This window comes from Dama dama, chromosome 11 (assembly GCF_033118175.1).
Source record: "Dama dama isolate Ldn47 chromosome 11, ASM3311817v1, whole genome shotgun sequence".
Classification (NCBI taxonomy): Eukaryota; Metazoa; Chordata; class Mammalia; order Artiodactyla; family Cervidae; genus Dama; species Dama dama.
This window is the reverse complement of record NC_083691.1, coordinates 102,756,107-102,770,720: the sequence shown is the minus strand read 5'-3', so window position 1 is coordinate 102,770,720 and position 14,614 is coordinate 102,756,107. Positions and strand designations below refer to the sequence as shown.

Below are 14,614 nucleotides of genomic sequence, written 5' to 3'. Positions count from 1 at the left end.
AGGAGAAACATGTCCTTGAGCAGATACACTGTTGCTGTATAATCATTAGTACAGAGCTTAAGGGAAAATGTACCCTTGAGCAAGGTGAGCTGGTGTGTGTGTGTGTGTGCGCGCGCGCGTGTGTGTGTGTGTGTGTGTGTGTGTGTGATCATTAGCTCTGGGCTTACAGGAAAAAGAAAAAAAAAAAAAAAAAGGCCTTATATGACTAAGACAAATGAATACTGGTTTGTTCTTTTCTCCTTCTTGAGAGCCCCAGAGCCTTTTCTTCTCCTTGAGGGCCCTGACTCCTTATCAACCTACATAAGAATTAACTTTCTCACTACTGACACTGAATCAGGAAGAAATAGACAATCTGAACAGACTTATCACTAGTAATGAAATTAAATATGTAATAAAGAATGGAGTTAAATGTGTAATAAATATTTCTTCAGCAAATTCAAGTCCATATCTAAAGCTCACAGAGGAATTGTCAATATAGTCAATAGTAGTGTAATATATTTGTATTGTGATAGATGGTAACTAGACATCATGGTGATCATTTTGAAATATACAGAAATATCAAATCCCTTTGTTGTATATTAAGAACTAACATAATGTTGTATGTCAAATGCAAACAAACAAAAACTGCCAAGAAAAGGATCAGATCAGTGGTTACAAATACAAACACAAAAATTGGAGAAAGAGGTGAGATTTGTGGTTATCTGGGATGGAGAGATTAGATGAAGAGAGCCAAAAGTTATAAACATCCAGTTATAAGACAAATAAGACCTGGGGAAGTAACATACCACATAATAAATATAATTATCACAGTTGCACATTATACATGAAAGTTGTCAGAATAAATTCTAAAGAAAGAAGAAAAATCAAAAGAAAAATACATATGATTTTAAAAGTTCTTTAATTTTGCATGTATATGAGATAACGGATGTCCACTAAACCTATGCAGCAACCATGTTGTGACATATGTAAGTCAGTCATTAGACTGTGTATCTTATATGGTTATATAAGTCAACCATACTTCAGTAAAACTAAGAAAAAACTTGCCATTTGACCTTCAACCATGATGAATCGCATGGGAGTCTGAAACAGCAAAGAAAAGCATGGGAAATTTTAGAGGGACTATTATATACAAAATGTCTGTAAATGGAAACTGGGAGCTTGAAGTCTAGCGGCTTTCATTGGCTGAGTTTAAACAGTCCCTCATTGGCTGAGTTGTTGCTAGGCAAGGAGAAAGCCTTACTTCCTCCTGCTGGCCACAGTGAAGTAGTGTCACTTCCTGCAATAGGTGCAGCACACCTCTTTCCTGTTGGGTTCTGTATTGATGTGCAGTGGTACATGCATGGGAGAGCTTTTTTTTTTTTTAGTCCTCCAAACTCCATTTTAATGAGGCTTCTCTTTAATTTTCACAGAAGAATGGATAAACAGAACACAGAGGGTTTTTATGGCAGTTAAATTATGTGTATGATACCATGGTGGCATATAAATGTCATTATAGTATAGTACAGTGCTATTCACTCAGTCTTTTTGACTGTGATCCCATGGACTGTAGCCCATCAGGCTCTTCTGTCCATGGAATTCTAAGACAATAATACTGGAATGGGTTGCCATGTTCTTCTCCAGGAGATCCTTTAGGTAAAAATCCATAGAATGCACGATATTAAGAGTGACTCTAATGTTGACTATATGCTTTGGGTGATAATGATATTTCAGTAACAAATCAGGTCTCTTAAGTGTAACAAATATAACACCCTAGTTCAGGATGTTGATAAGAGGAAGGGCTTGGGTGTTTGTGAGGGTTGAGAGCATAAACAGTTTATGCAAGCTCTATTTTCCACTCAGATTTGCTGTGAATCTAAAAATGACCCACAAAGATAAAGTCTACTAAAAACATGATGTTTACATCAGGAATTGAAAAACATGTTAGATGAGTTTCATTACAATTAAAAATTCTATTCTGAAAAAGAGACTTTTGAGACAATGAAAAGGCTAACCACAGACTGGTGGAAAGTATTTATAAAAGACATATATGTTAAATAACTCATATCCAAAATGTATAAAGAACATTCGCTGAAATATTGGAGAAGGCCTAAAATAAGAAACAAACAAAAAAATTCCAACAGAGAAAATGGGCAAATGATCTGCATAGACATCTTGCCAAAGAAGATACACTGATGAAAACAAGCATGTGAAAAGATTCTGAGCATTGCATTTTACTGTGTGCTTAGTCGCTCAGTTGTGTCCGACTCTTGGCAACCATGTCCATGGAATATTCCAGGCAAAAACACTAGAGCAGGCTACCATTTCCTACTCAGGGGTTCTTCCCAACCCTGGGATTGAACCACTGCCTCTTGAACTTCCTGCATTGGCAGACAGATTTTTTTTACCACTGTGCCACATAGGAAGCCATCACATTTCATTAGGGAAATGAAAATAATATATGATAAGTTACCACACATACACATTTATTGGGCTGGATATATTGAAAATACTGACATTACCAAATATGGGTGAGGAGACAAGGACATGGGAAAAACTCATTCATTATACTTTGCATATTGAATGCAATATGGCATTATTATCACCCAAAGTCCGTAATTTGCATTAGCATTCACTCTTTGTGTTGCATGTTCTATGAATTTCAACTGTTTCTATGATGTGTAATGTATCCACCTTTACAGTATCATGGGATAAATCTGTCCTATGTATTCCCCATGCTTCTCTTGCTGCTGCTAAGTCGCTTTAGTCGTGTCCAACTCTGTGCGACCCGATAGACGGCAGCCCACCAGGCTCCGCCATCCCTGGGATTCTCCAGGCAAGAACACTGGAGTGGGTTGCCATTTCCTTCTCCAATGCAGGAAAGCGAAAAGTGAAAGTGAAGCCGCTCAGTCGTGTCCAACTCTTCGCGACCCCACGGACTGCAGCCTACAGGCTCCTCCGTCTATGGGATTTTTCAGGCAAGAGCACTGGAGTGTATTGCCGTTGCCTTCTCCATGCTTCTCTTAATCACACCCATTTCTTCTTCCCTCCCAATCATTGGCAACCACTTGATATTTTTACCGCACCCTTATTTTTATCTTATATCATACAGTTGGATTTATGCAGTATATATATTTTCAGATTGGCCTCGTTCATTTAGCAATATGCATTTAATGTTTCTCCATGATTTTTGTGGTTAGATAGTTCATTTCTACTTATTGCTGAATAATATTCCATTGCATGGGTGCTTCACAGTTTGTTTATCAAATCATCTACTGAAGGACATGAAGTGTACTTTTTGCATGCACCTAAGTTTTCAACTAATTTGTGGGATGCCTAGAAACAGATGGCAACAGGAACATATGGCAAGTTTATGTTTAGCTTTGTAATAAACCACCAAACTATCTTCAAAGGGAGTGTGCCATATTGTATACCTTATCTAATATCATGATTTAAAATATTACTTATAAGTGGTGTTTCAAATCTAATTGCACAGCACTGACACATTTCTCAAACTTAAAAAAATATCCAATGGTCTACCAAATATTTTTGTTTATATAACCTAAGACTACAAGGATTTCAACCTGTGCTCATTGTCTTACTGATAATTCTAATGTCTTTCATTGGTCATTAATTTCCATTACTCCCTGGTTTTAAATTTAGTCTTGTGCAAGAAAAAGCTATGCACAGAGAGCAAACCAGGAAATGAATGAGTCATCAGTACAGTTCTCAGTATTGATCTTCCCCAATGTAAAACCTGAAAAGCACTTGACCTGTGAGCTTCAGTTTTCTTTCAGATGAAATATAACTGTGAGTTCCTATCTCATGGAACAATCATGTATATTAAAATTATGTAAATTAAAATTACATAAAATTATGTAATTATGTAAATTAAAATTTTTAAAGTGACAAACATACAGACTATTGTATAAGAATTATTCAATTAATATATGGTAAGTAAGCTAGATTATTTCAATAAAATATGTTACAGAGTAAGTGTATATTTACTAATGTAAGTTAGAAAAACAGTTGGATATAAATTTGAAAATAGTATGAGGTATCAATCCAGTTTACTGAATTAACTATTAGAAATTAACTACTAGAAAAGCTAGAGGTCTATGTGAATCTGTGGTTCACCTGCTAATAGTCTACATTTCCATGGTTGGTGATGTGTTCAGTCCACAGCATGGAAACTGGGTCCAGGAACCACACTACATGGATTGCAGTTGCAAATAAATTACAAAACCTATAAATTTGTTGCCTAAGGCACAGAAGGACACCTTAGGGCACTGGATGAGACTGACCTACTTCCTCTTTTAACAATGACATTGTTTTTCTTCTATTATCCAACATTTTCCACCATCCACTTGCATATTTTCCTCTATTTTTGGTCAACAAGTTACTAAAAACTCCAAGACCTTGTGTCTATCTGGTTACTGAGTACAAGAGCATTCAGTTGCTATCCATATAGATTGAATAGACAAATCAAAAGCTGAGTTGATTATATCTGGATAATTCCTTCTAGCAAAGGAAAGAAAACTTTAGGGACTAATTATCTTTAGGTTGCCAATGTTGTACATCACCATGACTTAAAATATTCCCTCTGGTATGTAAAGAGGAAGATTTTTTGTTTCAGTATTCTGTGAGAGGACCTCTGTCAAAAATGGATGGGTATACTTGACACTAGTTCAGAGAGTCTTCTAACAAGTAAGTGACATATAATTTCAATGTTTATATTCAGAGAGGCATTGTTTCAAAATAAGCCAATATCACTTTTTAATATATCTCCAATAGGCAACCTAGAAAAATGATACTGATGAACCTATTTTCAGGGCAGGAATAGAGATGCAGACTTAGAGATGCACACTTAGAGAACAGACTCGTGGGCTTATCAGGGCAATGAGGTGGGATGGATTGAGAGAGTAGCACTGAAATATATAAATTATTATATTTATATATACTGCCCACTGCCCTCCACAGAAGTCTTCTCTCTGCCTAGTAAGATTCTGAAAGAGTAATGAATAAATGGTGATTTCATGATACAGAGGACAATCAGAGAAGGGAAGCATAAATAATCAGTATTGAGTGTTATAATGATATTGTGATTCTCAAGTCAGGCTGTTTTCTAAGGCATCAATGGACCAGATGGACAGGGATTTTAAACAATTTTTATTTGGACCTTTGGGGGGATAAATAATATTGGGACAACCCATTAACTGGAACCAAATGTCCACTAATTGAAGATGCACCGTATTACTGATGCTGCTTTGTCTCTGAACTCATGTTTGTGTCATGTTCTTTTGTGAATATGAGACAAGGTGTTAACCTTTCTCTGGAAAAAAATAAATTTGGGCCTGTGATCATATAAATGCCACAAATAAAAGTATCTATCAATATCAGAAAGATATGAATAATGTACAGCCCCTAACAGCATGCTCCAAGGCCAATAATTCATGTAAATAAAGGCTGAATGCTTTAGATGCCCATTTTATGGTTATCAGTGTCCCAGTTGTCTTACATGCTCAAGTAATACATCACAAAATACATCCTCTACTACAAGATTTATACCTGATTCACAGTTATTTAAACCTGATCTTGGGAATATTGTTGCCTTGATTTTTGTTGCCAGAAGGCCCTGTAAATTTAATATAAGACTCTATAAATTTGTTTTAGTATACTTTGTAATCAGAATAGTACTAGAGCAATGACAAAAGATGATTATATTTTAAGGAGTAGTGTGGAAAATTTGATTAAAAGGCACTTAACTAAGATCCTACATTGTACAATGTTTTTAATTACTTCAGAGAGTATATCCTGAAAACACATAGTTTGCAAGTTTTTTTTTTTTGCAAAATGGAAACTAAAATAAGCACATCCATTATTGCAATATAAACAACTTTATGTTATAAAATCATGTTACAAAAATCCTGTAATCAGAAGTCCATTTTTTTTGACACTTCAGTCCTAAAGTTCACAGAAGACTGCAAGATGAGATTATGACCAACATAGACAGCATATTAAAAAGCAGAGATATTACTTTGCCAACAAAGGTCCATTTAGTCAAAGCTATGGCTTTTCCAGTAGTCACGTATGGATGTGAGAATTGGACCACAAAGAAAGTTGAGCACTGAAGAATTGAAGCTTTTTAACTGTGGTGTTGGAGAAGACTCTTGAGAGTCCCTTGGACTGCAAGGAGATCCAACCAGTCCATCCTAAAGGAAATCAGTCCTGAATATTCATTGGAAGGACTGATGCTGATGCTGAAACTCCATTTGGCCACCTGATACAAAGAACTGACTCATTTGAAAAGACCCTGATGCTGGGAAAGATTGAAGGCAGGAGGAGAAGGGGAGGACAGAGGATGAGATGGTCGGATGGCATCAACAACTCAATGGACATGAGTTTGAGTAAACTCCAGGATTTGTTGATGGACAGAGAGGCCTGGCGTGCTGCAGTCCATGGGGTCGCAAAGAGCTGGATACGACTGAGCAACTGAACTCAACTCAACTCAAGACCTATTTATTGTGAATACTTGGTTTTGACATTACTTCCATTATTGAGATCCCTTTATTCCATTTACTACTCTCTAAGAGCTTCCACTGAATCTTAATTCTTATTCAACATTCACTTTAATAAATATTTCTTGATTTGAGAACTATAATATCCCTTTTATAGAATGTAGTCCTTTGTTCAATAGTCAAAAGTATCCCTGAAGTGTTCTTGAGAGCACAGAAAATATTTTTTGAAAACATTAAAAAGTAACTGATTGAGACAGTCAAGGTTGTTTGGAATATGTACAGACAGAAACGGGCCTTGCTTCTGCAAAGGGGATAAGGAACTCTAACGTCACACTGAAACCGTGTGTGCTGCTTGCTCAGTCACGCCACACTCTGTGACCCCACAGACTGCAGCCTGTCAGGTCCCTCTATTTTCCAGCAAAGAATACTGGAGGGGTTGCCATTTCCTTCTCCAGGGGATTTTCCCAACCCAGGGATTGAACCCACATCAAACTGAAACTACCGATTCAATATTTAATGAGGAAAATGACTAAAACTTGATTATGCTGCATATATTTAAAAATCTTATTAAATGCACATGTCCCAATGAAAAAAAAGAAATGTTATGCCTAGAAATGGGTGGGTTTATGGGACTGATTACATACAAACAAACTATACATACTCAGGGGAATGGAAAAAATCATGGACTAGTGTAGTAACAGACTTTCATATCATTTTACATCCAGTGCCTACCATATTCTCCTGTGCCAATATTTTATGATCAGTTCAGTTCAGTCACTCAGTCATGTCTGACTCTTTGCAGCCCCATGGACTGCAGCACAACAGGCTTTCCTGTCCATCACCAACTCCCAGAGCTTGCTCTAACTCATGTCCATTGATTCGGTGATGCCATCCGACCATCTCATCCTCTGTTGTAACCTTCTCCTCCAGCCTTCAATCTTACCCAGCATCAGGGTCTTTTCCAATGAGTCAGTTCTTCACATCAGGTGGTCAAAGTATTGGAGTTTCAGCTTCAGCATCAGTCCTTCCAATGAGTATTCAGGACTGATTTCCTTTAGAACAGGTGGTTTGATCTCCTTGCTGTCCAAGAGATTCTTAAGAGTCTCCTCCAACACCAAAGTTCAAAAGCACCAATTCTTAAGCACTCAGCTTCTTCTATAGTCTAACTCTCATATCCATATAAAAGTACTGGAAAAACCATAGTTTTGACCAGCTGGACCTTTGTCAGCGAAGTAATGTATCTACTTTTTAGTATGTTGTCTAGTTTGGTCATAGCTTTTATTTCATATTTTTATAATGTATTATAACACCTCCCTTTTATTCTTTTAAATGAATAAGGGAAAGGATAATCTTATTGTAATGATTAAAATTTCAAGGTTCACTTTCTTTATGTTTTAAGATCCTTGCCCATGTTCACAGAATGCAAAGAGATTTGTTCCCCTGTGTGACATTTGAAAGTGAATAACTTTATCAGACATTTTCCAGAGTTGTTTGCAATTTGAAGGAAGACGATGTGCATTACAAGTTTGCTGATGAGAAATACATTTGTCAAGAGAGAAGAAGATGTAAAAAAAACAAATTTTTATCTACTTTTCCTGTTATTGTCTGTTTTATACATTTAAAACAACGTGTTAGAGGTACGGGTGGGATTCAGAAAGGAAGGAATGCAATAGGAATAATAATCTTGTAGGTTTCATGTCAATGAATAACATTTCAGTTCATATTTTTTTTCTTTTAAAAGGGTCCCTTATAACATCATCTTCACACACAAAGAAAAAAATCTAAAGTTTTGATCATGGATTGGCCCATGATTATATATCTTTCTACATTTGAAAAAGGAATCTTAGTTGAAAAATGACAGTTCAAAATTTAATAATAATCAACTCTGCAGGACCAAATATAATTAAACTAAGATGTCAAACACTTATTAGCTACTATGTCTCTTCTAGAAGATCTCATCTCTCCATTTTCTGTTTCTCTGTTCTGTTCTGTGAATGGAGGCTTTTCCAAGATCAGAATAATTTAGTAAACTCTACTGGGAACATAAACATGGTCTGATCCTACACCAGTTTTCTAGTGACACAGATTCCTAAAAAAAAAAAAAAAAAAATCAACCTAGGTCTAGGAAGTTTAAACTAAAAACTCAAATTGTGAAAACATGAACTACTGAATAACAATCCACTATTTTTTAACTGGAAATGTAATTTCAGAGGTACTTAGTGTTCTGAGGAATTCTGTTCAAGAATGGAGAATGAAAAATAGAAATGAGGATGTCCTGAGGATATACCAAATATGAAAAAGAAATTCATTTCTGTTCATTAGTATTTGTCAACTACTAATTATGACAAAAACCTTAAAGTTTACAACACATTATTTAAATGCTGTAAGTGTTTCCTATTTGTCTTTTCAAGGTGTAATCAAGGGAGCAGGTATGCCGTGAAGAGACAGATCATTACACAGGTATAAATAACACAAATTTTTAATATGTGTATAAACCTATGTGGCATATAAATATATGTATAAAATTAAGACATTACTTATGGGGTAAAAAGTGCTGTACAACCTTGTATTTATATCATAAACCCCCAAGAGATATCAAATGTTTCCTAAATGCAGAGTAACATATCAGCAAAACAAGGGACACACATTTCATTAAATATAAAAATGTTAATCATATGCAACAACTTGGATGAACCTGGAGGACATTAAGCCAAATGAAATAACCCAGATACAGAAGGACAAATTCCTGATGATTCCATTTGTAAGAGGTTATCGCAATAGTCAAACTGATAGAAATAGACAATAGAAAGGTGGTTGCCAAAGACAAGAGCAAAGTTTTAATTATGCAAGATGAGTAAGTTCCAGAGAGAGTGCAAATCATTGTGACTATAGTTAACAAACTGTGTGGTGTAACTTCAAGTTTGTTAAGAGGGTGTGTCTCATGTTAAGTGTTCTTATTATAATAAAAGTTGTATAAAATAAATAAATATCCTTAAAATTATCTTCCTCATAAAATAAAGTACCAAAATATAAAATGATATACAGATGACAAGCTACAAAAAGCCAATCAGTGTTAAATGCCATTAAAGAATTGAAACTAAAACAAGAAGATGCCACTTACACACCAATAAAAAGTCAAATCCAAAATACTGACAACATTAACTGCTCACAAGGATGCAGAGCAACAGGAACTCTCATGCACTACCTATTGGGATACACATGAAAGACACTTCTGTGTCATTTTACACAACTAACCTAGTCTTCCTACAAAACCCAACAATCACACAACATGGTATTTACCCAAAGGAGCTGACAATTTATGTCTACACAACAACCTGCACACAAATATTTATTGCAGCTTTAACTCATATTTACAAATGATAAACCAAGATATTCTTCAGTATATGAAAAGGTGAATAAACTGTGCAATATCCACAATACTGGAATCAATCAAGATAGTCTTCAATATGTGAAAAAGTGAATAAACTGAAATATCCACAATGGAATATTTTTGAGCACAGAATCCCACTGTCTAGCCATGAAAAGACACAAAGTAATTTTAAACGCATAATACAGAAATAAAAGAAGATAATCTGAAAAAGTTACTTGCCATGTGGTTCCAACTATGTAAAATTTCTGTAAAAGACATAAAAACAAAAAGAGAAAATAAAGTAATCAGTGGTTGGCAGGGGTTGGAGAGAGGGAAGAGTTAATCTAAATAATAAAACGGCCAGTTATTTTTTACCAGTAAAAGAGATTTATTCAGGAATGGGGATGAGTAACTGTGATGAATCACATATAAATCTGATAAAGCAAAGGAGAGGAAATTCTCTTATCATGAAGAGGAAGTTAGGAGAAGCTGTTTATAAACAAAAAGTCCACTGGAGGAAACTGGGAGCTTGAACTACAGTGATTTTCTTTACCTGAGTTGTCACAGTCTCTTGTGGCCAAGGTATGTATTGTCAGCCAAAGAGAAAATCTTTCTTCCTTCTGATGATGACAGGAGTTTCACATCCTGCCCGAGTTGTAAGTGCATATCTTTCAGTTGGGATCCTTACTGACTGAATATGCCTGAGACCTCCCCCTTTTGATTTACTGACACCATTTTAATGAGGTTTCCCTTCATTAACTTTCACAAGCAAGATGAGTAGGCAGAACACAGAGATTAATTAAGGCACTAAAAGAACTGTACTATTCCGTAATAATGGGCTCCCCTTATGGCTCAGCTGATAAATAATCAAAAAACTGGCTTAAAACTCAACATTCAGAAAACTAAGATCATGGCATCTGGTCCCATTACTTCATGGGAAATAGACGGGGAAACAGTGGAAACAGTGTCAGACTTTATTTTTGGCGGCTCCAAAATCACTGCAGATGGTGATTGTGCCATGAAATTAAAAGACACTCCTTGGAAGGAAAGTTATGACCAAACTAGACAGCATATTAAAAAGCAGAGACAGTACTTTGCCAACAAAGGTCCATCTAGTCAAGGTTATGGTTTTTCCAGTGGTCATGTATGGATGTGAGAGTTGGACTATAAAGAAAGCTGTGTGCCCAAAAATTGATGCTTTTGATCTGTGGTGTTGGAGAAGACTCTTGAGAGTCCCTTGGACTGCAAGGAGATCCAACCAGTCCATCTTAAAGGAGATCAGTCCTGGGTGTTCATTGCAAGGACTGATGCTGAAGCTGAAACTCCAGTACTTTGGCCACCTCATGCGAAAACTTGACTCATTGGAAAAGACCCTGATGCTGGGAGGGATTGGGGGCAGGAGGAGAAGGGGATGACAGGGGATGAGATGGCTGGATGGCATCACCGACTCGAGGGACATGAGTTTGAGTAAACTCCGGGAGTTTGTGATGGACAGGGAGGCCTGGCATGCTGCGATTCACGGGGTCGCAAAGTCGGACACGACTGAATGACTGAACTGAACTGAACTGAGAGATTTTCATCCTTATTCTCATGGCTGTTGACCGCTATGTGGCCATCTGTAAGCCCCTTCGATATATGACCCTCATGAGCCATCAAGTCTGTGGTGTGTTGGTGGCTGTGGCTGTGACCCAGATGGGGTCTTGTCTTCATTCTTCAGCTCAGATTCTTCTAACCTTGAGTCTGCCTTTTTGAGGTCCCAGTGTGATAGATCACTGTTTTTGTGACTTGCAGCCTTTGTTGAAACTTGCCTGTACAGACACTTATGCGACCAACCTACTCTTGGTGTCCAACAGTGGGGCCATCTGTAACAGTGAGTTTTGTCATGCTGCTGTTCTCCTATGCTATCATCTTGCATTCTCTGAGAAACCACAGTGCTGAAGGGAGGAAGAAAGCCCTCTCCACCTGCATCTCCCACATCCTCATGGTCATCTTGTTCTTTGGTCCTTGCATATTTATATACACATGCCCTACAACCACCTTCCCCGTGGATAAGATGATAGCTGTGTTTTATACAGTTGGAACACCTTTGATCAACCCTCTGATTTACACACTGAGGACTGCAGAAGTGGAAAATGTCATGAGAATGTTATGGGGCAGGAAACTGATCACAGGTGATAAAAGATAAATGGAAGTTTCATATTTTTCTTCAAGTTTAGATTGAACTAGAAGTCCCCAGAAAATATTATCTTTTATTGTAGTGTTTATATAATCCTATCATACAGAAGTAGTCTTCATTTCCTTCAGGAAAGTAACCACTGTAAATAAAAGCAGTTATTAGTGTTCAGTCACTTTTATGTAGAGGATGACACAGTACCCATATACCAGAATGTAAGTTACATTTCCTTAGGTGTTTTGCACTGCTGTGTCCCTGCATCTCTTGACTGACTTATATCACAGTGGTTTTAATAATGTTTTCCACTCTCTTTTACATTTTGACTTATGGTCTTTTCTGTGTATGGTTGCACTTAAATACTTACATACACAGTCTGGCAGGTTTCCTCTCTTTCAAATTGTTCTGTGTATTAGACATTTTGGTCACATCCGTCTTATTATAGACCTTCAACTAGGTTGTTCTTCCTGACTCAGCAGAAAGTAACAGATTCACATAATATAGAATCATAATATTATAATGGATAGTGTATAATCTAGACAATCTCCCTTCAATTTACTGGTGTTATACTTTGAATTCATACCATGTGTTTATATTGATCCTTGTACAATGACAGAATATGGAGACAAAATTCCACTTCTGAAGTATTTATTAGAACTTAGGGAGGAAGTCAAGAACTTGACTATTGGATTTATATTTATAATGATATTCTTTTGGTAAAATATATATTCCTAATTCATTTCCTTCTGAATTTGGGAGTGGTGTAATTTTTCTCATGAATTATATACATTTTTGTATTTTGTTCTGTATTGACATCTTGTAACTGTAAAATTGATGACCCAAATTAAGGATGATATATTTACACATTCTAGAAGGAGAGAGATAAGCAGTTGATGTAAGTGAATATTAACACATCAGTAGATTAAACAAATAATGAAATAATTGGGAGAGTTTTATGCTTTAAAATAGCAGTATGTGCATTATGGGCATGAATTATGAACTCCACTTAAAAGGAACACCTTTTAACATTTACCCAAAGGACTTGAAAGCTTACATAAAAATATTCACTGGTATTTATAGCAATTTTAGTCTTGATTGTTAAAGCTTAGAAGCAATCAAGATGTCCATCAATGGGTGAATAGATGAACTGGTCAGTTCAGTTGAGTTCAGTTGCTAAGTCATGCCTGACTCTGTAATCCCATGGACTGCAGTACGCTAGGCCTCCCTGCCCAGCACTAACTCCCGGAGTTTACCCAAACTCATGTTCATTGAGTCAGTGATGCCATCCAACCATCTCATCCTCTGTCATCCCCCTTCTCCCACCTTCAGTCTTTCCCAGCATCAGGGTCTTTTCAAATGAGTCAGTTCTTCACATCAGGTGGCCAAAGTATTGGAGTTTCAGCATGAACATCAGTCCTTCCAATGAATATTCAGGACTGTTTTCCTTTAAGATGGACTGGTTGGATCTCTTTGCAGTGCAAGGGATTCTTGAGAGTCTTCTCCAACACCACAGTTTAAAAGCATCAATTCTTCAGCACTCAGCTTTCTTTACAGTCCAACTCTCACATCGATACATGACTACTGAAGAAACTATAGCCTTGCTTAGATGGACTTTGTTGGCAAAGTAATGTTTCTGCTTTTTAATATGCTGTCTAGGTTGGTCAAAACTTTTCTCCCAAGGAGTAATTGTCTTTAAATTTCATGGCTACAGGCACCAACTACAGAGATTTTGGAACCCACCCCCCCCCCCCCCAAAAATAAAGTCTGACACTATTTACATTGTTTCTCCATCTATTTGCCATGAAATAATGGGACCAGATGCCATGATGCTAGTTTTCTGAATGTTGAGTTTTAAGCCAACTTTTTCACTCTCCTCTTTCACTTTCATCAAGAGGCTCTTTAGTTCTTCTTTACTCTTTGCCATAAAGGTGGTGTCATCTGCGTATCTGTGGTTATTGATATTTCTCCCTGCAATCTTGATTCCAGCTTGTGCTTCCTCCAGCCCAGCGTTTCTCATGATGTACTCTACATATACTTTAAATAAGCAGAGTGACAATATACAACCTTGACACACTCCTTTTCCTATTAGGGATCAGTCTGCTATTCCATGTCCAGTTCTAACTGTTGCTTCCTGACCTGCATACAGATTTCTCAAGAGGCAGTTCAGGTGGTCTGGTATTCCCATCTCCTTCAGAATTTTCCACAGTTTACTGTGATCCACAGAGTCAAAGGTTTTGGCATAGTCAATAAACCATAAATTAATGTTTTTCTGGAACTGTTTTGCTTTTCCAATGATCCAGAGGATGTTGGCAATTGATCTCTGGTTCCTCTGCCTTTTCTAAAACCAGCTTGAACATCTAGAATTTCACGGTTCACGTATTGCTGAAGCCTGACTTGGAGAATTTTCAGCATTGCTTTACTAGCATGTGAGATGAGTGCAGTTGTGCAGTAGTTTGAGTATTCTTTGGGATTGCCTTTCTTTGGGTTTGGAATGAAAACTGACCTTTTCCAGTCCTGTGGCCACTGCTGAGTTTTCCAAATTTGCTGGCATATTGAGTGTATCACTTTCACAGCCTCATC

The 14,614-nt window shown here is 36.8% G+C and overlaps 1 pseudogene; it reads left to right on the top strand.

The window, feature by feature from the left end:
* Positions 1–8,005: 8,005 nt before the first annotated feature.
* Positions 8,006–12,049, top strand: LOC133065369 (olfactory receptor 4C16-like; annotated as a pseudogene).
* Positions 12,050–14,614: the final 2,565 nt, after the last annotated feature.